The 26,405-nt window shown below is 43.4% G+C and overlaps 1 protein-coding gene across 2 annotated transcripts in view; it reads right to left on the bottom strand.

The window, feature by feature from the left end:
- The window catches only part of RGS18 (regulator of G protein signaling 18), a 245,221-nt gene that overhangs the window by 128,281 nt on the left and 90,535 nt on the right, over positions 1-26,405 (bottom strand). The window lies entirely within an intron of this gene.

Raw genomic sequence — 26,405 nt, forward strand, 5'->3', positions numbered from 1 at the left:
TCCTGGACTGTACTTAGTATGAGAAGTGCACATTTGTGCACGTACAATAGATCAAATTTGATTTATCAGCATTTGTCTTTACTGTGCAAGCACCTCTCTTTAAAAAAAGATCCATCTTTTTGAAAGAGTAGTATTGCTTTTTTATATTTTGGTTTTAATTTATGAATAACTCATTAAAGAACTAATGAGCATTTGTTGTAGCTATCACTTTAGACAAACAGGACCTGACATGTTGGCTACAGGTTAAATAGCTTATTATAGATCTTTATATTCTTTAGCAAAAATCAATACTTCCAACTCTTTGCCCCTGAACTTACCCATGGTCAATTTTCGGAGGGACCTACGCCAACACCAGCATACCTTCTCATCTGCCGCACACAACTGATGTTACAGAACACATAGCCATGTGCACCTATATATAGAGTGGTAGTCTTTTTTCTATGCCTGCTACTAAAAGTGCTTGTCATTGCTGAGCCTAGTCATCAAGGGATGACAAGATGTTTTACTACGTGCTGCAAAAGTGTTACATTTTTTGCTTTGTCACCATGAACATAGTAAAGTCACTTATGTCGCTATAAATATAATGCCTTTCACCTTAGCGTACTATGTGATCAAGACCACAGCCTTGTGGTCGAAATGCGTCATCCTGACATGCTAAGACAATAAATCTTCTTTATCGCATCTTTAACTGGAGTCTGTGCCCTTGTTTGACCCACCGTGGACGTTCATTGGGATCCTGGTTTTATAAAAAAAATATATATATATATTCACTGAAAAAACGATAGGTTTCAGGCACGTTATAGTTAGAAATTAGCGTTTAAGAAACCTTTGAAATTTACTGAAAAAACCATAGGTTTCAGGTATGTTGTAGTTAGTTGGACATTTCACTCATAGAAAACCACAGAAATTCCCCTGTTATAGTTAGTTGAGCTAAGTATAACTCACACCCCCGCAATGCACTGCTGACGTCACATTATACATCATTCCTGACATGGTCAGTGACATCAATGATGACATCACTGATGACATCTCAAATGACATCACTGATGACATCACTGATGACATCATCCAGTGAATGTGTGTTTCTATAAAATGTAAATATGTTTTATATATATATGCCAAGGTGTATTGAAGAATGAATGGGTGTATAAGAGTCAGGATGGATGATTAAGTAGGTGTGTGACTGACTTATAAGTGAGTGATTAATTGTGTCTTGCTTAATTCATGTGTTAAGGACTGATACAGACATTCACACAGTTTAGGTTGTCAGTTGGTGTGTAAGCAGGTCCATGGTTTGGTTAGCAACTAAATGAGGATCTATATGAGCTATTGATTGCTCGTCTGAGTACCTGTATGGGTGCTTGAGTGTCTGTGTAGGTGGGTGGGGGGTGGGACTCTGTGCATAGATGTGTGAGTGGATAAATCACTGGGTATATGTGTTCAAGTCTGTATCTGTGAAGGGCTGTATGGCTTGGTGAGTGTGTGTATGAGTCTTTTGGTGAGTGAATGGATGCCTCAGTGGTACATGTGTGAGTAACTCCATATGTGAAAGGCAGTATATATGAGTGTTGGACTGTATAAATGACTATATGTGAGAGTGAGTGATTGTGAGAGTGCCTGTATGGATCAGTGTGTGCTTGCATTAGTTATTGTATTAGAGTGCAAGTATGTGTTAGTATATGTTTAAATATGTGATGTGGTATGTGTATAACTGTACAGGTGAGTAAATGAAAGTGTGATTGATTATTTCCATTACTGACTAGGTGTGTGAATAACTCTATGAATGAGAGGCGGTGTGTGAGTGTCTGTATAGATACGTGACTGGATATGATAATGCTGTATTGATGGCTGACTGTATGTATGAGTGACTATATGGGTGAAGTAATGGATGTATGTGTAGACCTAGGAATTAGCGAGTGGATATGTACTAACTGGTATTGGTGTGTTCATGGTTTCGAAAATTATACTCTGTATTTTAGAGTGGGTGTATCAAGTATTATATTAGGGTCTGGTAAGGTGCATCAGATGTTGACGTGGATGATGTCATCAGTGATGTCATCAGTGATGTCATTTGAGATGTCATCAGTGATGTCACTGACCATGTCATTAATGATGTAATATGTGACATAATCAGCAGTGCATTGCCGGGGCGCGAGTTATAGTTAGCTCAACTAACTATAACAGGGGAATTTCTATGGTTTTCTATGAGTGAAATGTCCAACTAACTATAACATCCCTGAAACCTATGGTTTTTTCAGTGAATTTCAAAGGTTTTTTTAAATGTTAATATTTAACTATAACGTGCCTGAAACCTATGGTTTTTCCTGTCAATTTCTAAGGTTTTTTAAATGCTAATTTCTAATTATAATGTTCATTAAACCTATCTTTTTTTCTGTGTTTTTTAATTATCAACCCATTTTCAACTGGGTGAAAACTGCAAATCTCACCACTCTTCCATCGATACCTTACGCCAACAAAATCGCCACAAACGAGAGCCAGAACAAAGTAGGCGTTCCGTGCAATAAAAACACGAAAACACCACTTCCCCATATTTTCAATGACCAGCCAAATCTGCAACGCGATCCAATAAGCTGAGTTAGCAGTAACAAATTAACATCAACCTTTAACTGGTGTAAGGATGTCGACTATCTACTCCGTGAATTGGACCCAACACACAGCCACATCTAAAGACCAACACATGATAGAGCTACTGATCATGCCGGTCGGACACACAACAAGACCACAACACCCAGCGCCACCACCACCAGAACCTCCTTCCCGTACCAACCCCCTACTACCACCGAGGCAGCGCAAAACAGGACAACGAACCTTTGCAAAACGTCATGCCCCTCAGCCATACAATCGCTGAATGTTGGGAGATGTGGCAACCAACTATATATGGAGACAAGTCACCCATCAACAATAAAGCACACAATGCCAAGTGTAACGCTGATGTGCTGCACAGACCTCACTATGCAAAGCACAAACCTCTCCATGTGGAGATATACTATTGATACTTGTAGTGTAGTGCACAGTGAACGCAACCATGTTACCTCAGGAAGTGGGGAAGATCTCGGTCATGTAGCTGTGTTGTCCCCCCCTGGAAGCGGAGTGGGCTGTTCTAATGTACGCCACTCCAGCGTAGGAGTATGAATAAATAGGCCAGGCCCTAGGCGTGGTTCACTTGAGGGAAGACCAATGAGTCTGTCACAGCGGCAGCCCTCACCCTGGCACGTGGCTGCCGCCATAACCGCGGGCCTCCTCAACACAGGCCCCCTGCGAACCCAGCAGCACAGAACCGCAGACTTATGTCTGTACCGACTACTGCCTTCGATCTACACTTCGGACAGCAGCGCTCACAATTCAGATGCAGTGGTGATTGCAGATGTCGCAGTCCAGTTCGCAAGACACATTGCTCGCAGTCCAGTTCGCAAGACACGTTGCTCCCAGTACGGCCCGCCCAGACCATGCATCATCACATGGTGCGCACACACTGTGTGCTTCAGGTGCTACTAACTCACTGCACCATAAATCATTGCCACGTGGCTGTGCGCCCATCATGACCACTGCCTCAGCCCTACACTGTGGTTACACGGTTCACAATTCAAGATTAGTGGCGACGCAAATTATGTAAGAGACTATAATGGGTTAAGAAGACCAAATGCTCCCAATCTGTGCAGCTCAAGTCAACGTCACCTGCCTGTGGGCCTTTGCTGACCGCTGCCTCCGGCCTACACTATGGAAGACTGGAAACACATGGTGCCAACTAACCCTGTTCAACACAAGCCGATCCCACATGTGTAACTGTGTCCTGAGTCCTGAATGGCAGCGACCACAGCACCAGACTCCCTTTGACCAGTGAGGGGTATTTCCATATGGAAGGCCGGCGACACGTGGTGCCACTGAACCTGTACTACGCAGGCCGGTGGGGCCACCAACATATGCACGTGGCTGTGGGCCCTTGCTCACCGCTACCTTTGGCCTACACTGTGGAAGACCGGCGACAAATGGTGCCACCAACCGTCTTCAACACAAGCTGATCCCACATGTGGAACTGTGTCCTAAGTCCTGAATGGTAGTGACCCCAACTCCGTGAGACAACCACAGCACCAGACTCCCTTCAATCAGTGAGGCATATTTCCATATGCAACGGCGGCGACACGTGGTGCCACTAACCCTGTTCAACACAAGCCGAACAATCCAACATGTGGAACTGTGTCCTGAGTCCTGAATGGCAGTGACCCCAACTCCGTGAGACAACCACAGCACCAGACTCTCATTGATCAGTGAGGCATATTTCCATATGCAACGGTGGCAACACGTGGTGCCAATAACTCTGTTCAACACAAGCCGAACAATCCCATTTGTGGAACTGTGTCCTGAGTCCTGAATGGCAGTCACCCCAAGTCTGTGGCAGCGACCAGAGCACCACACTCCCTTTGATCAGTGAGGGGTATTTCCATATGCAACTACAGACTCCAGTAGGCAACTAACTTTCACAGTCCTACACCCTACATATTATCCTTTTAGTGTCCTCGCTTCAAGATTTTTTTTTTCATATCAGTTATAGATTTACTACAATGACCAAATGAATCTTCAAATGCAAACTAACATGGAATAGCAGTCTACACTACAGGCAGTACAGCTCGCAATTCCAATTTCAAATGCTAATTTCTAACAACAAGATTGTACAATACTTCGTCAATGTATTCTATACTTATTTCATCTTTTCATCATACGCCTACACTGCACTCAGTAGGGCTCACAATGAAAATTATTTCTTCATTCATTAACTACAGAGTCCACTAGGCAAGTATCTATTACAGGCCTCAAATCTGCATAATATCCTTTTAGTATCCTTTCTTCTTGAACATTTTTTATATCAGTTATAGCTTTAGTACAATGACCAAATTAATTTTCAAGTACAAACAAACACTCAGCAATCTACATTGCAAGCAGCAGACCTCGCAATTTGAATTTTGGACACGTGGTGCCAACTAAGACTGTCCAAAACAAGCCGATCCCACATGTGTAACTATGTCCTGAGTCCTGAATGGAAGTGACCCCAAGTCCATGGCAGCGACCACAGCACCAGACTCCCTTCGATCAGTGAGGCATATTTCGATATGCAAGGCCGGCAACATATAGTCGAACTAACCCTCTTTAACACAAGCCAATCCCACATGTGTAACTGTGTCCTGAGTCCTGAATGGCAGTGACCCCAAGTCCGTGGCACCAACCACAGCACCAGACTCACTCTCATCAGTGAGGCACACTTCCATATGCAAGGACAACAGCACATGGTGCCACTAACCATGTTCAACACAAACCGATCCCACATGTGTAACTGTGTCCTCAGTCCTGAACGTCAGTGACCCGAACTTCATGGCACTGACCACAGCACCACAATCCCCTCGATTAGTGAGGGGTATTTGCATATGGAAGGCCGGCGACACGTGGTGCCACTGAACCTCCACTACGCAGGCCGGTGGGGCCGCCAACGTATGCACGTGGCTGTGGGCCCTTGCTCACCGCTACCTCTGGCCTACACTACGGTCAGCACACCTCACAATTCAGATACAGTCCTGATTCCACATGACGCAGTCCAGTAGCCAAGACACATTGCTCCCAGTGCGGCCCGTCCACACCAAGCATCATCACAGGCTCATACAGTCTCACTGCTTCTGGTGCCACTAACCTTCTTTAACACAAGCCGATCCCACATGTGTAACTGTGTCCTGAGTCCTGAATGGCAGTGACCCCAAGTCCGTGGCATGGACCACAGCACCACACGCCCTTCAATCAGTGTGGCATATTTCGATATGCAAGGCCGGCGACACGTAGTCCCACTAACCCTCTGTAACACAAGCCGATTCCACATGTGTAACTGTGTCCTGAGTCCTGAATGGCAGTGACCCCAACTTTGTGGCAGCGACCACAGCACCAGACTCCCTTCAGTCTTATTTGTTGTGCTTTTCTTTAAATACATTTTTTTATATGTAAATCTATACATAACTAAGATTCTTCTTTGTCCAACCGCACAGGGACACTACCAGGCCCAAGAAGGTTGTTGGGGGTATGATGGTAATGTGAGAAGAGGGTTCGTTACCTGCTGATGTGGGAAGAGGCAGTGTCAAAGGGGTATCTATCACAGAAAGAACTCCGATATGTTTTCACAAATGCCTCGGACAAATGCCAGCGGACGGACTGAATCACAAAATGGTTTTTCAATGCTTATGTAGTGTGAGTTATAAACAGTTCACACTCAGGCTCGCAGAGGGCCAGCTGTGGCCCGTCCGCTCGACTCACAGACGCAGTACTATGAGCCGTCCGCGTTATTGTAGCTATCCCTGCCCTGTTCCATCGTACGCCACACCACGCCACTGCGATTACGTTCCAACGTTGGCCCAACATAGCTACCTGTCGCAGGCGTACTTGCTGTTGGTGTGCAGGTCAGTGGTCTAGTTCTCAACATCTCACGGCCACTCCCTCAGGGCAGGTTTGCACACACACCACACCCATCCGGCACATATGTCACAGGCCATGTGACCACGCAAATATAATAGATCGACAACGTCACATCCTTTATTGCCGGTGCTGACTAGATGGCGGACGCTCCACGTGCCTCAACCATAAAGAGTCTTTGAAAAGTTGCGCAGAAGGTTAGTCGCACCCTGATCTGTATAGCCGTCAGGGGCCTATCACCCCCTTGGCGCGGACTTCAGATGCACAGGGTTAGTATCACCCGAAGCTCATATTGCCATCAGGGGCCTACCACCACGTGGCACGCATTTGAGTTCCACAGGCTTAGCGGCCCCAAAAACTGATGTGGTCTCCGCCATTGATGACTCAGGACTCAGCGACATGTGTAAGATCTGCCGGGCCGTGGAGAAGCTGATGTGGTCTCCGCCATTGATGACTCAGGGACATCTGTGAGATCCGCGGAGAAGCGGATGTGGTCTCCGCCATTCAGGACTCAGGACTCAGCGACATATCTGGGATGCGCGGAGTTTTGACGGGCACGTAGAGTGCCACTGCCTCACACTCCGGTGGCACCAGGTAATTATTTGCTCATGGATGCGCAGAGGCGGCAGTGTCTGTCTCTCTCTCTCTCTCTCTCTCTCTCTCTCTCTCTCTCTCTCTCTCTCTCTCTCCCTTCTTTTCCTTCTATCTCTTTAACTCTCTCTCTTCCTTCTCCCTTTCTCAACCCCTTTCTTTCCTTCCCTCTCTTTTTCTCTCTGGCTTTTTTTTCCTTCTCTGTTTCTTTGTGTCTCTCTTCTTTGTTATGCCCATTACACACGTCCTTATTTTGTGCTTTATTTTCCAGACTCTGTCGTCGACATCCATGGTCCCCACAGGAGTGTTCCGCCTTGTTGTTTTCTACTATTTTTGTTAAATTTTGCTCATTAGTTTATCATTCATATATATATGTTAATAAAAAAATAACGTTTGAAAAAAGTTTTTCGTTTATCGTTTACATATATATTTATAAGAAAATAAAGCTTGAAAAAAAAATTAATAACGTTTTTGGTTGTTCTCTTCACTGCTGTGTGACTCTTTCTTGCTCTTATTACTGTTATTTGATGGAGTCCACCATAGTGTTAAATTTTGGGGCACTTATCGTGGGGAATACTGGTGATGTCTGCCATTTGCACCAACTTCTGAATAGTGTGTTAGATTTATCTCAACTTTACTTTCATTAAAGTGCTGATAATGTAATGCAGACTAGCCGCTCCCGTACAAAAAGACACAAGGTGCACCTTTGCGATTTATTCTAAATACTAAAATCCTATATTGAATTGCACTGAGGTAGTGGCTGCACTTACAGTGTACACACAAAATCAATTAAGAAATCTCATTGTATTTATTTTGATTGGGAATAGTGCGTCAGGTGCTGGATCTTGACGAGATACACTGCTCAGTTCGTATATTCTTCTGCACACGAAAAAAATCACATCACAACTTTCACACCAACTGCAATGCGAAACAAATTCCAGCGATAAGCCACGTTAGCACCAGGGATTTTACACCTGCTTTCTGCTGGTGTTAAGCAGGATGACTACCTGCACCATGAAACGGAACACAGCCAAGAGCCACACCAGAACACCCACAGGTGCCATAGAGTCAACGAGCATGATACAGGGATACCCATGAGGACCACAAGACTCATTACAACAACTCCAGGACCGCCAACGCCCCCCAAACCCGCAGCTTTGCAAGTGTGTCCGTGTGGTCATTGTCTTAGCATGATAGGCACGAGCCCTGCAACATCACTGTGTGCTGTCACCTCAGCGTTGGCAGTGAGCCTTTGCATGTAGCTATGCACGCATCCTCCTGCATGCACAACCGGCATGTGCTGGTCCGGGGTACTCAGGTCAGCGCAGGGGTGTGCCTATCCGGCAAGGGGAATGGGGTGTCTTGAACATGTCCATGTACAGGAAGTGCGGTAAGTGTGTCTCTGTGTTGTGGTGTGGCCTGCCACAAAGGCCGCAGCACTCGATGTTGTAAAGTGGCATGTACCACCTCCAAACGGCACTGTGATGGTGTAGTTTGAATGTAGCAGGACTTGCGCAAATAGGCATTACAATGGTGTGCCGTATGAGTGCACGAGATAAAACAGCGCACCGTAGAAAAGTGTAGGGGCTCGTGTGAGGGAGGAGCAGCTGTTTGGCAATGTAACACACAGTGAACTCGCCAATGCGCCACGTGCTGGGCATCTCATCCATGATGACCACGGTCGCAGACATCCCACTACACCAACGACCGGCCTTTGTACACATCCTGAATGAGTGCAGCGTGGTTTTCACTTCTATGCTCGTTCAGTGGTGTGATGTTGGCGAGTTGTGTGACTTGTGCTCCTTGTTGGTGTGTTTCATTTTGGCCATTGTTTGTCTATACTTGTGCTGTACTTAATTGTGCATGTGTGCCATTCTGCCCATCTCCCCCTGTCCCCCTACTCCCTGCTTCTTCCTCTTCCTGGTGCTTTTGTGTCTATAATTTTGTTGCTCCACACATAAACACATGTAAAGAACAAGTTAGAATATTTCCTTGATTCTATTAGGTTTCAAAACTTCTCTCTATTGGTTTCTTTTTAATTTTCCATAGAAACCGTTTTTTTAATATTCAACAACACATAGAAGTCAGAAGTGCTACATATTCTATCAACACACTTTCTAGAACTTTCTACAAAACGTGCAGGTTAAAAGTTCATCAATTTTTTTAAACTTAACGATATTCTTTTGCAACATTTTCTCGAACATTTAACGGCACGTGCAGGTTAAAAGTTCACGATTGTTTTAAGTTCGAACAGTGCCTTCCAAATGCAAGTGGCAGCTGTGGTTCAGTTGAGCAAATTTTATCCTATGATATGTACTCCACGTTGAAACTGCTTTTTCTTAACCAATCACAAAGATGCTTTTCACAAAACGAATGTGCACCCTACTTTTAAAAGAGAATGCTTTTCATCTCCCAATCACGTATCGTTTTGTATGGCAAAAAAAAGTACTTGTCTTTAAATATATCTCTTATTCTACCAAGGTACTGCATGAGCTACAGACATCTTTCCATACCTTCCAGCCATACCTTCAAAATGCTAGTGCGGATAGTAGAACATAGCTATATTTTCAGCTGCAAGAGGTATGCAGAACACAGACGTATTGACTTAGACCTAGGTTTACAAAATGTGGACATTAAATGGTTTACACAGAGAAGATTGAAGTGGCACCAATTGCTACCTTTGGTTAAAACCTCTTTGAGTCTTCCACACCCTGAACTCATGATTGTGCATTGTGGTGGAAATGACCTAGGCACATTGACTGGGGTAGGTTTGGAAATGCTTATGAAGGACACCTTTGGACACCTCAGCTCAGCACCATGTGACTCTGGGCAATAGCGCACTTAATAACTCACATCATTTCCACGACGGCCTCGAGGGCCTTCAGACCCATAGGGGTAAGTATTTTGCGCTTTACAAATACCGTATTGATTTGATACACGCAAATTTACCTTCGCACTCCCTGTATAACACCCCCTAAGCACCATACACAAGATACAATGTTCAAAACAAAAGTTCCTCCGAGTAGGTATAACTACATGCTGACAGTACTTGACAGATGTGGCACAGCGGACAGAGCACATGACTTCACAGCCTATGACACACAGTTTGGACTCATGCTTTCATCCCGACTCCGGCAGCACCTCAGATTAACACCATGAGACTCTAGACATTACCTCACATATTTTCCGTACCCCAGGACTTTCAAACCAGCAGGAGTCAGTAGTTCATTCTAGTAGGTATAAACACATGCTGACACTACTTCCACAGGTGTGCTGCAGCGGCCAGGGCACATGACTTCACACCATAAGACACACAGTTTAGGCTCACGCTTTCATCCCCGACTCCCGCAGCACCTCACCTTAGCAGCATCAGACTACGTAATACCTCACTTAATTTCCGTACCCAGCTCTTTCAGACCATGTCATGAATGATGTAATATGTGACATCATCAGCAGTGGATTGTGGGCGTGCGAGATGTAGTTAGTACAACTAACTATATCGGAGGAATTTCAATGGTTTTGTTCGAGTGAAATGTCCAGTTAACTATAACACCCCTAAAACCTATTGCTTTTTCAGTGAATTTCTAAGGTTTTTTAAATGCTAATTCCTAACTATATCAAGCCTGAAACCTATGGTTTTTTCAGTGAATATATATATATATATCCAAACCAATTTTGTCCACGATTTCAAGACACACTCCCAGGCAGGTATTAGCATGTTGATTAGCAGTATTTCCCTTTAGTGGGTCTCCCAAGTGAGCTTAAAATTCTGAAACGCGTTAGGCTAAAGAAAGGAACTTCAGTGCCAAATGTCCTTTTTTAGCCTCATTACACACATTACCTGCCTGGGAGTGCATCTTCAAATTGTGGACAAAATTGGCTTTGATGTTTTAAGCAACAGTCCTGTTGTGAAGATAGCACCACGTCTGCAACTTAAAGGTGGGTCTGCATTGACTCTGAACTGCTTGTAGTCAAGCTGTGGAATGGCAGGATGAGCAGATTTTATTTGACATATGACACTGAAATGCCCACTGATGCTACAAATTATGGAAATTATCTTATATGGTAGTGCACACCTACGGAAGGAAATAAAATAATGGCTAGCACTATGAATTTGCTTTGTAGAGTTTAAAAGCTCACTTGGGAGGCACACTAGAGGGCAATACTGCTAATTAACATGCTTATAGGAGGTGGTGCAGGAGTATTTGTGCAAAGCTGTATTTCTGCCTGTGACCAGGGACCAAGGAAGGTCTGAAACGCGTTAGGCTACAATAAGGAAATTCAATGCCAAATGTTGTTTTTTAGCCTCAAGACACACATTATCTGCCTGGGAGTGCGTCTTCAAATCGTGGACAAAATTAGTTTTGATATTTAAAGCGGGGATATATATATTGCCAGTAGGTAATTATAGCTAGGACCATATGTCCATATGAATTTTTTTCTTACTTGCCTATGTCTTTGATGTCATTTGATGAATCTTCACCACATTCCAAAAAAGTGCCCAGTGAATCATGAAACATTTTGGGGTGATCCTTTATGTGGGGGCAGAGAAAAAGGGGTAATGACAATGATGCACCTACTCACAAACCCACTCAGAGACTCATGCACCCACTCACAGACCCACTCCAAGACTCATGGACCAACTCACAGACTCATGCACCCACTCACAGACCCACTGATACACTTACACACCCACTCACAGACCCACTCAGATGCTCACAAACCCACTCACAGACTCATGCACCCACACACAGACCCACAGAGAGACTCACATACCCATTGAGAGATCCACTTGTAGATTTGTGCACCACTCACATACTCAGTCAGTCACCTATGCACCAGCTCGCACACCTACTCAGAGACTCATGCAGCCACTCAAAGACCCACTCAGAGACACATGCACCCAGTCACAGACCCACTCGGAGACTCATGCTCCCATTTAGAGACCCACACACACACTCTCATGCACTCACTCACAGACCCACTGAACTTATACAGCCCCTCAGAGACTCATGCAGCCACTCAAAGACCCACTCAGACACTCATGCTCCCATTCACAGACCCACTCGGACAATGATGCACCCACTCAGAGACCCACACAAGCTATGATGCACCCACTCACAAATCGCTCGGAGACTCATGCACCCAGTCACAGATCCACTTGGTCAGCCATGCAGCCACTCACAGACCTACTTAGAAACTCATGCAGCCACTCACAAACCCACTGAGAAACGGGTGCAGCCATTTAGAGACCCACTGAGACACTCATGCACCCACTCAGAGACTCATGAACTCACTCAAAGATGCACTGAGACATTGACACACCCACTCACAGTCCCACTCAGAGACCTACACACTCACTCACAGACTCATTATTAGAAACTGGGGTTCATTGCAGATGCCCCTCACTTTTTGCCCCCCTTAGATCTGCTAGGTGCTGGTTTATGATTCTGATGTCCAGGCCCCAGTGCCTGTGCTCTTTCCCCTTGTCTGCTCAAGAGTGACTCGGCACACACCATGTGCTGCAGAGCCACACCACTGCCTTACTGTAAGTAAGACACTCTTAAGCCCTGGAGGTAGAGTGCATTTTATTAAAGATGTGGATATATGTGTTTACACATATATATCCCTACAGTATCCCTGCAAAGCAAGGTTTAATTGTAAGTTACCTGCGGTCCATAGAGTAACATTGGCTGGCCACCGAGGAAGCTTGAGCTAGCCAGCTCCATTATGGAATGGCCAATTGTGTTGTGTTTTTTCTTACCATCGACATGATTCTCATGTCATGGGTGAGCTGGCATGCACAGAGGGGCTACCCTGCTTGCGTTTCCCCATAGGGTTTCAAATGTCCAGTGCCGTGACCAGCTTTCCTGAGCCATTTGCCACTAAGACAAGAGTATTTACTCCTGGTGGGTTGTGCTAACATTTCCCCAGGACAGAGACAAAGGCCTGGGCAGGAAGGAGGTTACACCTCCACCCTCCCAGGATGGCTAGTGTTTACAGTCATAAAGGTGGTGAGCCTCAAATGCCTTCATCATCCTTGATGTGTAATTACTTATCCCCATCTCGGGGACAATGCCCTTCCTGCCCTGTCCAGCCTGGAATTTGAGAATTTTAAATATTTAGGAGGCGTATATGTCCAAAAGGCTAGTAAGACCTTTAGGATAGGCTAGGAGGTCTGTGCAGCCAAGGAAGAGTTCTGCAATGTTGGAAGACCCTAAATTAGAGAACTCTGGGTAGAAAAGTGACATGCACCCACAGAATGTTGTCACTTCAGATAGCCACAGAGACCAGTAGCCCATTGGCCACTGTCCCCCACACCTTTAACACCCTCTAAACTAGGATTTAAGGAGATACCCAGGCACAAGAGCTTCAGTTCTAACTTTAAATCCTAGAAGAAACACAGAGAAGATGCTGTCACCGAAGACAGGACTTTGGACTCAGCTGCAGCACAAAGAGAGGACACTTAAGTACCCTGAAGAGACCATTTATTAAAATTGAGTGTCAACTTGTGCCCATGGTGAAAATAGTTGCTCCTAGCAAGAAGGACGTCTGTAGACACCAGGAGTCCAAAGAAGACTCCTTTGACTGGTGGAACCAGTCACTTGCTGCCTGCAGAAGACTCAACTCGCTGTGTCACAAGAATTTGAAACCCACTGGGCCTGTGGAGAGTGAGCCTGAAGAGAAATAGTGTCCTACAAGCCTGGGGTGGTAGCTAAGCTCAAACCAGCTTTCAATCCACTAGCCCACAACTGTTGACCTCCAGCCACTGAAGTATCCAAAGCTAAATTTGACACAGCCAAGGCTTGGTGACTGCCAGTCAGGTGATCGGCTCCTTGAGTGACAACTCCAGTGTGAGAGCAACTCAAAATTACAGTAACCGCTGCCAGCAACAACCCTGCTGCTGTGTCCCTGCATCCTGAAGTTGGTGTTGTCGAGTGTGTGGCAAGGCATTGCTGGCATGACCAGCCCCGGCGATTGACAGCTGCCAGCTACGTCGACAGACCCGGCACCCAGCACCACTGAGCAAGGTAGAAGAAATACAGCTGATTCACCCGGGTCCTGGGACCCCAAGGGCCTCTACTCCCCGAGGGTAGAGTGTAGCACTATCTCCAAGTGTGGTTTTCCTAAGTGCTGCACTTTTGACAGCTCCCATGGATCCCGTCAGCACCAAGGACAGACAAGTCACCTCCGTACCCAGACTCCCTGGGCAAGGTAATGACGTAACAACTATCTAGTCGTGGTCTAGGGAACTGCAGAACCCTAACCACAAAACGGTTTGTTTGAACTCACCCTGCAACTATTGTTTTGCTGAGTGTGTTTTCCCCCATTGACTTTAATGGTGAACATTTGAGGACTTTCATTGCATTTGCTACTTTATCCTTTGAAAATCTATAAGTCTGGTTATATGCAACATATCAAGTTTGTTTTGGTGTCCATATTTATATAAAAATACAATCTATTTTTATAAATTGGTGTTTAGGTTTCCTTTGAGTCATGTCACTTACTTATTGTTAATTCTGGTGCTGTGAAATGCTTAAGAAATGTTCCTCTAAGTATGCCTGACTGCTCTGTGCCACACTACCAGAACCGTGCTACAGCTGCTAAGGGTTAATTCAAGGTCACATGGCCATTTAGGTAATTTGTTGTTCCAATTTTGCATCTTTCGAAAGGCTACTAAAAGATGTAATATATCAAACCTTCACCTTGTTAAGTAAAATATGTGCTGTATATTTTTCACCGATATTAAATATATGGGTAAGCCAGACACATCTACTCGTTCAAGATAGGAGACATGACTTCCTTTTAAATTAGCAACTCTATCTCTATCATTTTCTACAAATTTAAGATAAATGGCCTTCAAATCCCTTTTACTAAAATCTTAAATGTTCAAGGGATTCTTGCAATCGAAATCGATTCTGCAGCAGGTTAATAGTTTTGAGATATGCTCTAACCATGGGATTTTCCTGTTACAATCAAGTTTCAAACAATTATAATTTCTTTCGAGAATTTTGATTCATATCCCTTGCCACAAGAACAAACCGGCTAAGTTTATTGTGTCACTTAAATGTGGGGCCAATAATTCTTTATATACTATGTGGTTTGCTGTAGCTTCGGGGACCGCTAATAATCTTTTAAAAAATGTATTTTTTTGAGTTTGTAGTGTAACAATAGATGCTCTCTCCCAGATCGCAGCCCCGTAGCAAACCCCAGTAATACACGTACTCCGATAAAGGACTAAAATACTCAAACATTCATGCAGCCACTCACAGACCCACTCAGAGACTCATGCATCCACTCACAGATCCACTCAAAGAATCATGCACCTACTCACAGACCCACTCAGATACCCATTCACTTACTCATAGAACCAGTCAGACAATGATGCGCCCTCTCAGAAACCCACTCGGAGAATGATGCATCAACTTACAGACTCACTCAGAGACTCATGCACCCAGTCACATACCCACCTAGTCACCGATACATCCATTCACAGACCACTCAGATTCATGCAGCCACCTTCAGGCCCACTGAGACTCATGCACCCGCTCACAAACTCAGTGAGAAACTTGCACACCCATTCACAGACCTACTGAGACACTAATGTGCCCACTCAGAGACTCATGAACTCACTCACAGATGCACTCAGACACTCACATATGGTTTCATAGACCCAATGAAAGTCTTACAAACCCTCTGACAGAGCTTCTGAGAGAGTTATGCAGCTACTGACAAACCCACTCAAACTGTCATGCACACACTCACAGACACACTCAGAGACTCATATGAATTTTTATAGAGTTATTTAGATGGTGACGTATCTAGTGTGATGCTTAAAATCAATTATATGGGTATACATTTTGAATATTCTGGTGGCTATTGAATTTCTGCATTTGTTTTGCAAATTCACAACGCATTCACAGCACATTAAAAAAATTGGAAAAAATCAGACAATTATGAAGAAATTAGCAATATTCTGGGCAATAGGGCGGCTCTGAGATGAGCCCTTGTGTTCAGTGTGTGTATATGACAGTTACATAAAAGGCCAGATGCTGAGATTAAGGTTACCAAGAAACACCCTGTTGCCTTTGTCTTTGGAGGGAATTCCATCACTTCTATAGATTCCATGCATGTCAAAGTGCAGGTTATTTCTATAGATAAAGCCTATGTTATGGCCTCTGAGAAATGCAGAAACTGTTTTATTAACATGTTTCCTGGCTTTCTGTGGACAGAATTGATTAGAACACTTCAATTTCTGCCATTGGCATATGTTGGAGTACACCAAGGCTGTGTGAGGGGAAAAGTATCATTAATTGTGCAAAACTATCCTACCACAAGAAGTTGCAGTGCTACCCCAGTCAGTTTGCCTAGGTCAATGCCACCACAGTGTACAATCATGAGGTCAGGGGATTTTGCCAACCCAAGTAAATTCTACATTAGGCAAATTCAAGTTCCTGCCAATACCACTCTTTCTAGCAGACTCTCTGGCCCAAAAACATAGTTGCAGCTCACAAGCTCGACTCTAACCATTTTGTAGTGAAGAAGCAGAAGCAGACAGGAGAAGGCTGGAGCTGAATGAGACAATTTTCAAAATGAAAGGCAGTTAAAATGGATGTCATGTGCTGATGTAAAAAGAGGAATTTGAGTGGTAGCTGTAAATATGCAGGTTAATAAAATGAGGTAGTGTCTTTCGATGATATGTAAGTAGATCTCTTATTGGCTCTAGTAAAAATGTAAAACTGTAATGCAGACTTGGATATGCTTTTTATTCTGTAGAGTAAACGGCATTTGCTGCACCTTCTAGAATGTGCTGCAAGCTTGTGACCTACTGGTTCTAGTGGGTTGCTATGGAGACTGTGCCAAGAGTGTTTTGGGGGAAGAGTGTTAAAGAGAGAGTTGTTTTTAGAAACTTGAGCTGTTTAGATGCATTGTTGTGTAACAAGGGTTACATTTCCTAGTGATGTCTTGCTAATCACTCTTAAAATGTAACTGTACTCTTAAAATCATAAAGATACTAAGCCAAATGTGTTTTTGGACTCACTTTTTTTTTTTGCTTATTCATCGCAACGATTGTGAATAAGTCATGAATACGCAGAAATATACTACCATGTTGGGCTTCTTTATAAAAGTACATGAAAAGGTTAACACATACCATTCAGAAGTGGAGTTACAAAACTAAAAAATGAGAGGTATATTTTTATTAGCTGCCTTCTGCACTATTGAGAGGGCAAAGTTGAAAAGGTTGCCATTAATGGTTGCCATTCAATTTGATAAGCTTTATGCAACTAGTTAGTCATAAAAACAGTACAAAAAATGCATAAAATACCAATTGACAAATTGATACATAGTATATTCACATATGTGAGCATGGTATCCAGAATAAAATGAGATGTTGATTCAATAAGTTAATACATTAAAGATTCAATTGTGAAGGTATAGTTTTGGAGCATACGAGAGAGGGTATTTGCAAAGATTAAAATATTTAAACTAGTATCATTGCACTTCTCCCAAGATCCTTGCCCTATTTGTAGGTCAATTTTAATAGCAAGGAAGTTATTGACTACAATGACTTCTAAAGCAGGGATATAAAATAAGCTTATCAACATGAGCACTACACAAAAACTGCGCAAAATATGACCTCGGAGAGTTCAAAATGGTTAAGACAAAAATATGTAAAGAAACAAAATGCATAGTTAACAATTAATTACAAAATGAATATCCATGAAACAAAACATCCCAGCCAAGTGATGCAGGAAACATGGTCACAACTTCATGCGAAAGATTTCCAAACGCACGTCAATAAGCATGGTTGAGTTACAATACAGGTATTCAATATAATGATTACTTCATAAGTGCTTAGCTAAAATCCTAGCTCTAATGACCCAAATCCAGCCCAGGAAATTGGCAATGGCATATGCATATCTTAATTTTGGGTCAGATTTAAGAATCCTAAGGGCAACACTATCCCTAGGGGTCCCAAGATGACTGTAGTCAATCAACTACCCACAAGGAAGATTCTCCTGTGTGGTGTGTGGGGAGGATGTGTTGGTCTTTTGGGGCATTGGATTCAGGATGTCTGTATTTAAATTGAATATTTGTATTGAACAACGAGGATGTCCATGCTCCAAAGCCCTTTAGGTTATCAGCTACTTTGCTATTGGGTAGAATTAGCTTAATGTTATCAAAATGAGTGCCAGTTTGCGCATGCCTGACGGCTTCTAGTATATCCTTTCCTATGAGTGAGTGGCAACCTCTCACCTGATGCATCCTATGTATGGATTTGTTTACTAACGATTCCCCCCTTTGTTATGTGAGTGTTGCGTGGGCTTAGGGACATTGGTCAGGAATATAGAGCATCTCCAATTAGGACCAGACCAACCAAGCTGGGGAACAGTGCTTGCTACCGGTGCAGGGAAGGTCTTTTGACCATCCGGCTCCTCCCTGTGAGTGGGCACAAAATACCTGAAAGGCATGATACAATTGTTTTAAGTTCCCCAACCTAATTTCTCAGTTCAACAACTTGTTTGGATAGATGAGCTGCATCACCCAGTTCAATAGGTATTTAGGTTTTTTCAGGGTTAGACCCCCACCTGACTCAATCAGTGGAGAGGTTTGCGTAGGTACAGAAAGAGGGAGAAAGCCATTACTACCTGTAATCGTATGCATGGGAGAAGTCGATTTCTGCACAGTTGGAGCAATGGGTGTGTCTAGTGGTGGAAGCATGTTTAGAATTTTCTATGGGTTCCAAATAGATTATAGAATCTAATCTAATGAGTGAATCAACCTCCTCAATTAATAGATTTATTTCTTTGAAGGTGCAATTGTTAGGACTTTGTGGAACACGTTGGGTGCTTGGCAGTACCCTGCATGAGATTAGATGCCTTTTGTTTGCCCATACCTGGACGAATATATGTAAACACTGATCTTTAAAGTGCAAAAATCTCTGTGTTCATAAAACACCATGCACATAAAGTAGACTACACACAGTAGACAGATGACAATCATAAAAAAGAAAGTGGCTGGAACAAAGTCAAAAACGGTAGACCCCTAAAGAGTGCAACTAAAAGCCAGAGGTAATTTGGAAGCCAATATGCTGTACACCCCAATATACACTTGCTGGTAGGAACCTAGGCCAAACTGTACATTGCAGACTTAACAGTGGTTGCTTTGTATGAGAGTGGTGTGCAATTCTTATGCTTAGTTTTTACATTTCCTGAGAGTATTTAACCTATCTAATAACAGCAAAAAAATAAAAATTTAGCAACAAAGAAAATGTTCATGTATGTGAGTTACATTGTATTTTGAGAAAGAAATTGATTGAAAAGGTATATGAGTATGCGAGATTGTTAAAACTGAGTATGCAATATATAGAAAAGGATTGAAACTAGATGAGATGATCTATGAGTTGTAGTGAGAGTTCTTTTGTATATTTAAAAATAGGTAAGTAAGATGCTTTCTGAGTGTGTGAGTATGTAACAGTTTGTTTAAGATGCAGAGTAGCTGAGTGACAAGTTAGTTCAGAATGTGTTGTGCTGGAACTGAATATTGTACATTTGCTGTTTTACTGCTAAGAGTTAACACTATACTTAACAATGTATTAGAAGATGTGCACAGTTATGCATATGTATCTATGATGTGCTGCTTACAAAGAATGTTTTTCTTAGCACTCTTAGCAAGTAGTGACACAACGTTGCCATCCATCCATCCAGATAGACCTTTTATAATGGGTTAGACCTACTAGTACAGACCCAGTCTGAGCACTCTGACTGCCAGCTTCACCTGGCATGCAAAAGCTGTTTGTCAAGTCTTGAATCCACGTGCTAGTAGACATAACTCACCTCTGATGTATGTTGTAGGTATGTCATAAAGCACAGTGTTTTGTGCTTTAGAGATTGAGAGATGTCCTATTCATTTTCTGTAAGTTACTTGTCCACTTGCAGACTGGTATGTCAAGCAGTACATAGAGTATACCACCCATAATGCAGCTGATTTACCCAAAACATAGAGCCTGTCTATCATCACAGAGTGGCCAATTCATTAAATAATTAAGACACAACACACAAAACAAAATCCAACACCAATTTGTAAAAATAGGAAATATTTGTATCTTTAAAATGCCTCTAAAATGAAAACAATCCAATGTTGGGAACCAGAGGTACAAATCTTCAAAGATTTAGCACTATACAGCGCATAAAAAGCTATAGCGCCTATTGCAGAAGTCTTCAAACTGGGGGCGCGTGGATGGGTTCCCGGGGTGGGTAGATTCCTCTGTAAGTACATGTAAATGAAGACGGCCTGGAAGTGCGGTGATGTTTATTTGCTGCATTTCCAGACTGTCTTCATTTACTCCGAAGCCCTTGAAGTGAGATCAGAGTGCTATGGGGCCAGAGGTCAGTGAGTGTGCAGCTGTGGGCTTGGCTGGGCAGTGTCTGGAGTCTTATTCCCGGCAAGCCCACGTTTTTTACAGGTCTTTGAAGACCATTTGCATATTTACATACCGTTGTAAACTGGTTACCAAGGCTTAGCTTTCTTTCTGATTCTAGTACCCCCAGCCCCCACTCTGCCTGTTCCTTACATTTGTATTTTACATTTACTAATGTGAGAATACATTTCATGAAAAGGAATATAAAGTAGGGTTGCCAAAAGAAAAATGCCAGCCATGTGTTGTTTAAAAAGCTTGCAAAGACCTTGTATTGACACTAAATAGGGTTATAAATAAAAAAGTATGTATTTATTTGTAATGTGACTTTTCTGTCTTTGTTCCCTTTAATTATCAGTCATGAATCATTCAGGCCGCCATAGAACATAATTAAAAGTGCTTTCTATTTATATCTGCTGGTTGAAGTACACACAGAGAGGTGCTGAAAATACGTCTTTAGGTGACTGTTTATTTTTGTACTATCTGTGACATCAAAATAATTACCTGGAAACCCTAGTCATAAGACTGGAAGTTTGTTGCAGGATCAACATATTATTTCTTTTCTTCACCCTCGATCCCTGATTAATGCCATAATAGCAATAGTTTAACTTATATATGAAACCCTACGCCGCCGTCAATCACATGCTGTTTTACTTCAAGTGTCTGGGAATGCACCCTGCATTCAGACAACTCACTCCTCATTCTTACCCTTCACGTTCACAATCACCCTGCACTCACCGCGATCAATCTGCTCTCACAGTGTGCCTGTGCTGTTCACCCTGTACCCCACCCTGCAGTCACACGAGCATACTACTCACCCTGCACTCATGTGACACTTCACTCACTTGTCCCCCTCACTGATCAATCTGTCATCTCACTCAAACACGCCCATCACTAACCATGAATTTATTTGTCCCACTGTGCACTTATATCCGCACCCAAAATCACATGGTCACCTCACTCACACTGCAGTCACTCCTCTCACCCTACTCTCACACTGTTAAATCGCTCACCGTGCACTCATATGGGCACCTGCCACCCACACAGCGCAGAGGGTTGATTTGCCTGCTACAAAGAACGTGTACCATGCAGATCTCAGAACTGAGTGTGAGCAAACTATGAGTAGTGCTATAAAAAAATTTAATGTTTGTCTGAAAGGTGCTATAGAGAGATGAGGTGCATTGTTGGTGAGTGGTATTGAGGGAATTTATGGAGAAGGAGGAAATGGGCACCAAAAAAGACTTGTACAACGTGCGACCAGTGCTAGGGCCAGCTCTGGCGTGGAGTGATTGCCCCCCCATCCCTGAAGTTCAGGTCTACTTGCGCCCCTGGTGTGCTGGCAGGGTCAAATAGGTCGGTAAAAAACATAAAAAGCCTAAGTGTTTTGTGTTTTCACAGTGATGCAAGTGTGTATAAAATAATGCAATTACATCTTAATTGGATAATGAATGCAAGTTAAACTAACTGGTGATAAATGCACTCTTTTAGGTTATGAAACATCTGTTAGCAACTACCATCACTGCAGATGTCTGTGTGTGTTAAAGCTGAGCAACACATAATTAAACCCTAGTTGGTGCAGAGGAATAGTGACCTTTGTATTTATAGTTAGGGCCACTAGAATTATGCATTTGTGCGGTTTTGGCATTTTTCAGACAGTTATGGATTTTCCGCATTTGCCACATAATCCATCATCTTCTGCATAATTTGCAAATTTAAAAAAAAAAAACGTGTTTCTAGCTCAAAGTGTTCAAAAGTTACAAAAAATGCAGCAACACATGTTACTCCACAGTGGAAAGCCCTTTCTGGAGGTTGACTGGTCACCTTTCTGTTGGTTATTGCTATATGTGGGTGTTAATGTGGTACTTATGAGGGGCAATAAAAACCAGGACAGTGTCAACAAGTGTAAAAATTGCAAAATAATGCAGTAATGCTATCACAAAATATGCAGCATTATGCAGCATAATTTGCTTTTGCTTGCTACAGACTTTAGTCAACCCTGCTGCATAATTTGGCCTTCTCTTGCAGCATTATTCCAGGGGCCCTGTTTATAGTGTCCCAGGCTGTGGCAGAAAGCACTGTGAATATGTAAGTCATTATTTTAAAACAGTATTTACATACTCTAAGCTAGGCTGCTGCTAGATAATGCAGTGATTTAGATAAAACAAGTGCTTGCAAAATATACTTTTTAGTAATAAGTAAACAAACTGTATCTAATGCAGGCATTTTTGTGTCTCCACTATTCCAGATCTCAACTGATAACACCCTTACATTACATGTTAAAAAGAATAAATCTTTGCCACCATGAAGCTTTCAGCAGAGTTTCAGGAATTATTCAGCAGAAGAGGACCACATTATGCGGCAAGTTTGACTAAATTATGCAGCAAGAAAAGGTAAATTATGCGCTACATGGCACCACATTTTGTGGTACGCATAACTTCAATATTTTTTTTCATTTTAACTCAAGGCAACGCTGTCAGGGGAAATATTTCACCTCATTAGTACCAGTTTAACACCAAAGTACAGCAGTAAGCAACTACAAGATTACCTGTCAATCTTTGTGAAGAGCCTTCCACTGCTCCAGAACACTTTGTCACGCTTTAAGTAACTTTTGTTCCGTTTGAGCTAGAATCAAGTTTTTTTTTGTTGAAATCTGCAGATTGTGTAGCGAATGCAGTAAACTGATAATTATGCGGAAACGCTGCTACTGCTGCAGAAACTCATAATTCCAGTGGCCCTGGCTTCAAGTGACTCAATCAATTAATGGCTGGTAAGAAGGCTTGTTTCATTTTTTAACTTTCTGCACTACTACCACACCCTTCGCTTTCAGGCAGAGGCACCTCAAAGTCAGTATTATCCATTATGGGGCAGTTTTTGTGTGAAAGCTGAGCCCATGGGTTGGCAGGTAGAAGGCCAGCAGGGTTGCATTCAGATGCAGAGCCCTAATTCTCTTGATCCCCGGGGCCTCACAGTAATGGTCTAGGAGACAGAGGAAAGGATTGAGATTCATAGACATTGTCAAAGAGAAGGCCCAGAATTGGGAGCACTGTATGGGGTCTCATTTTTATGTTTACAAATGGCCAGAGAGAGCTTCTTCAGAGAGATACCCCAAAGAAGGGGACAATATGAGTGTGTTTCTATTTTTTAGAGGGACATTCATTATTCAAGCTGGTACTGCTGCCAAGTGTGTAAGTAGCCACTGCTGGTTATCATTAAGGAAGCAGATGCAGCAGGACTGTGGCCCAGAAATGTGAGGAGCCCACTGCATCACAGTTATGACTGTCTATCTGTAAAAAAAAGGGCCATCAGAGCTTATTTTCCTTTCATGCATTAGCACTGAGGGGATGATGGTTATTGTGGGCGAGAGGAAAATTATGCAGAGGAGGTAGCTTTCTACTCAGGACTGCAGTTATCATTAGTGCAGCAGGTGTAGCTGCATTGGGGTCAAAAAGTGCGAGGGGCTCACATCACCCCAATTATGGGGAACAGTTTGTTTGGGATAATATTTGTTTTTGTTTGATGCATTTGCTGTTTTATAAGTCTCATATTTAGTGCGGTTCATAAGCTATAGTAAAAGTATCACTGAAATCATCTCATAAGCCCCGCTCCCTGCACACAGCCATGTCCCTTCCACTCCCCCAGTCCTTGTCTTAAAGTTTTGGTTAAAGGGGGGCTCAGAGTAAAAATGTTTGAAGACCTCTGGCCTTTTGGGACATCTGGTCACTCTAGTGCGGGACAAAGCCAAACTTTCAGGCCGACAGTGATGGAGCTCTGCGTAGCTACCCCTCATGTCAAAAACAGAAGGACTCTTCAAAAGACACACAAAAACCTGAAAAAGGAGGGGGTGCCACAAGCCAACCCACATTCAAAAGGAGTGAGTATGATCCCTCAAAGGTGGGTGAGTGCTATATCTGTATCCAGCCAGTGCACAACAAGGGAGATGCTGTCTGCACCAAGAAGCCCATACCAAGGGGCCATCCCCAGGGATTGTCAGTGTAAATATGGGGGTGACAGGGGTAGGCAGGAAGTAGAAGCAACCTTAGTGTCCCTGGGTGGGGTGAATATTACAACTCTGGCTGCTTACCTCTAAACATGGATACAGGCAGAGGAATAAAGTTAATGTGTCTGAGGCTGAGGCTATCAGAGAAACAGAGGCTAGTGTAATTATGGTCCTAGACAAGTTCATGCCTCAGGAGAGGTAGCTACCTGGTGAGTTAAAAAAAAGGACCTATGCAGACGGCAGTACCAAAATCCATCCTATGGCTATGGTAGATTTGGAATGGGAAGGTGTGACAGTCGACCCAGGAGGACCACGGTACCACACTTACCCGGTGGCTGGAGAGGACGGAGCACCTGTTGAAGTCAGTGGCCATTAAAAACAAGGACCTAGAGGTGCGGTCCTGCCGGATCCTGATATAAATCACAGTGCGACCACCGTATAACAGGGAAAAGGGCGGCACAAGTCATACATGATATCATGCACAATCATAAGCCTATTGATATTTGGAGGGTATGAAACCCAAGACTGCGAGAAGGCACACACATTTTCTCTGTACACAAAACATGGTCCAGGTTGGACTATTGATTGATACTGAGTGTGGCGGATCCCTGGGTTAGGGGAGTGATGCATTTACCATGCACTCTATCAGATCTTTCCCCTGTGGTCCTGGATGTGAGTATACCCACACATCACTTACACCCCTTTCAATGACATCTACAGCCTTCCTCACTGCTGGATCCTGTTTTTAGCGAGGGGGTGCAACAGGCTACTGAGCTGTTCTTCAACAAAAATGTGGGCACAGTGGAAGAAGCAGGTACACTATGGGAGGCATTTAAGGCCATGATTAGGGTGACATGTATTGGACTGCAGGCAGGCATGCTTAAGGATCTAAAATCTTAACAATAGAAAAATCCTTAATCAGATTGGAAAAAGAGTACGCTACCTCACACACACTGAAAACATTAGCTGAAATCAGGTAGCAGAAAACTGAATATAACGAAACAGCAGACCAAGAGGTCAAACATATGTCCAGGCGTTGGGTTGCTAGAGCGTATGGGTAGGGTGGCTGTCCAAGTCACACTTTAGGAGTGAAGATCAGGTCCCCATGGATGCAGGGATACATTACAAAGCTGGAGCGTCAGGATGGCATTAAGAGCCATAGCATGGCTGAAATCCTTAATCAATTCATAAAGTACTATCCTGAGCTGTATGGCAGGGGAGAGGAAGGTGCTAGCGCTGAGATTCTGCCCTTCTTTGAGGAAATTATGCTGGCTTGGCTGTCACCGTGGCAAAGAGAGTATCTGATGCAAGAATTCACAGTTGAGGAGGTAAAGAAGGCAATACAGTTGCTTCCCTCTGGTAAGGAGTCTGGAAGCAACGGCTTGCCGTATGAATTTTATAAAAGATATGTAAATCTGCTAGCCTCTACATCCCACACTACGGGAGGCCCTAATCATAACCCTACTAAAGCCAGGCAACCACCCTGGATGTTGTGAGTCATATCGCCCTCTCTCAATATTAAATATTGATACAAAAATCTTGGCAAAAATGGTGGCAAGTAGATTATGCATGTGGCTCCCAGCGTTGATCTTGCCGGACCAGTCGGGTTTTGTTCCAACCCGCTCCACCGCACATAATCAACCCGCTCCACCGTACATATTATAAGTGCATTATTTGCTGTCATGAATCAAATTGACCTGGACGTCGAGGCAGCCACTGTGCTGCTAGATGCAGCAAACGTTTTTGACTCCATCAAATGCGGGTTTATGTTTGATGTATTGAGATGAATGGGATTGCCATTTGCATGTATACAATAGATGGATCTGCTGTATAATGACCCCGTTGCTACAGTTCGAGTGAATAATTGTCATTCCAAACTTATATCGATTCGCAAGGAAACATGACAGGGCTACCCGGTCTCCCCATTGCTGT

This window comes from Triturus cristatus, chromosome 4_1, assembly GCF_964204655.1.
Source record: "Triturus cristatus chromosome 4_1, aTriCri1.1, whole genome shotgun sequence".
NCBI classification, from domain to species: Eukaryota; Metazoa; Chordata; class Amphibia; order Caudata; family Salamandridae; genus Triturus; species Triturus cristatus.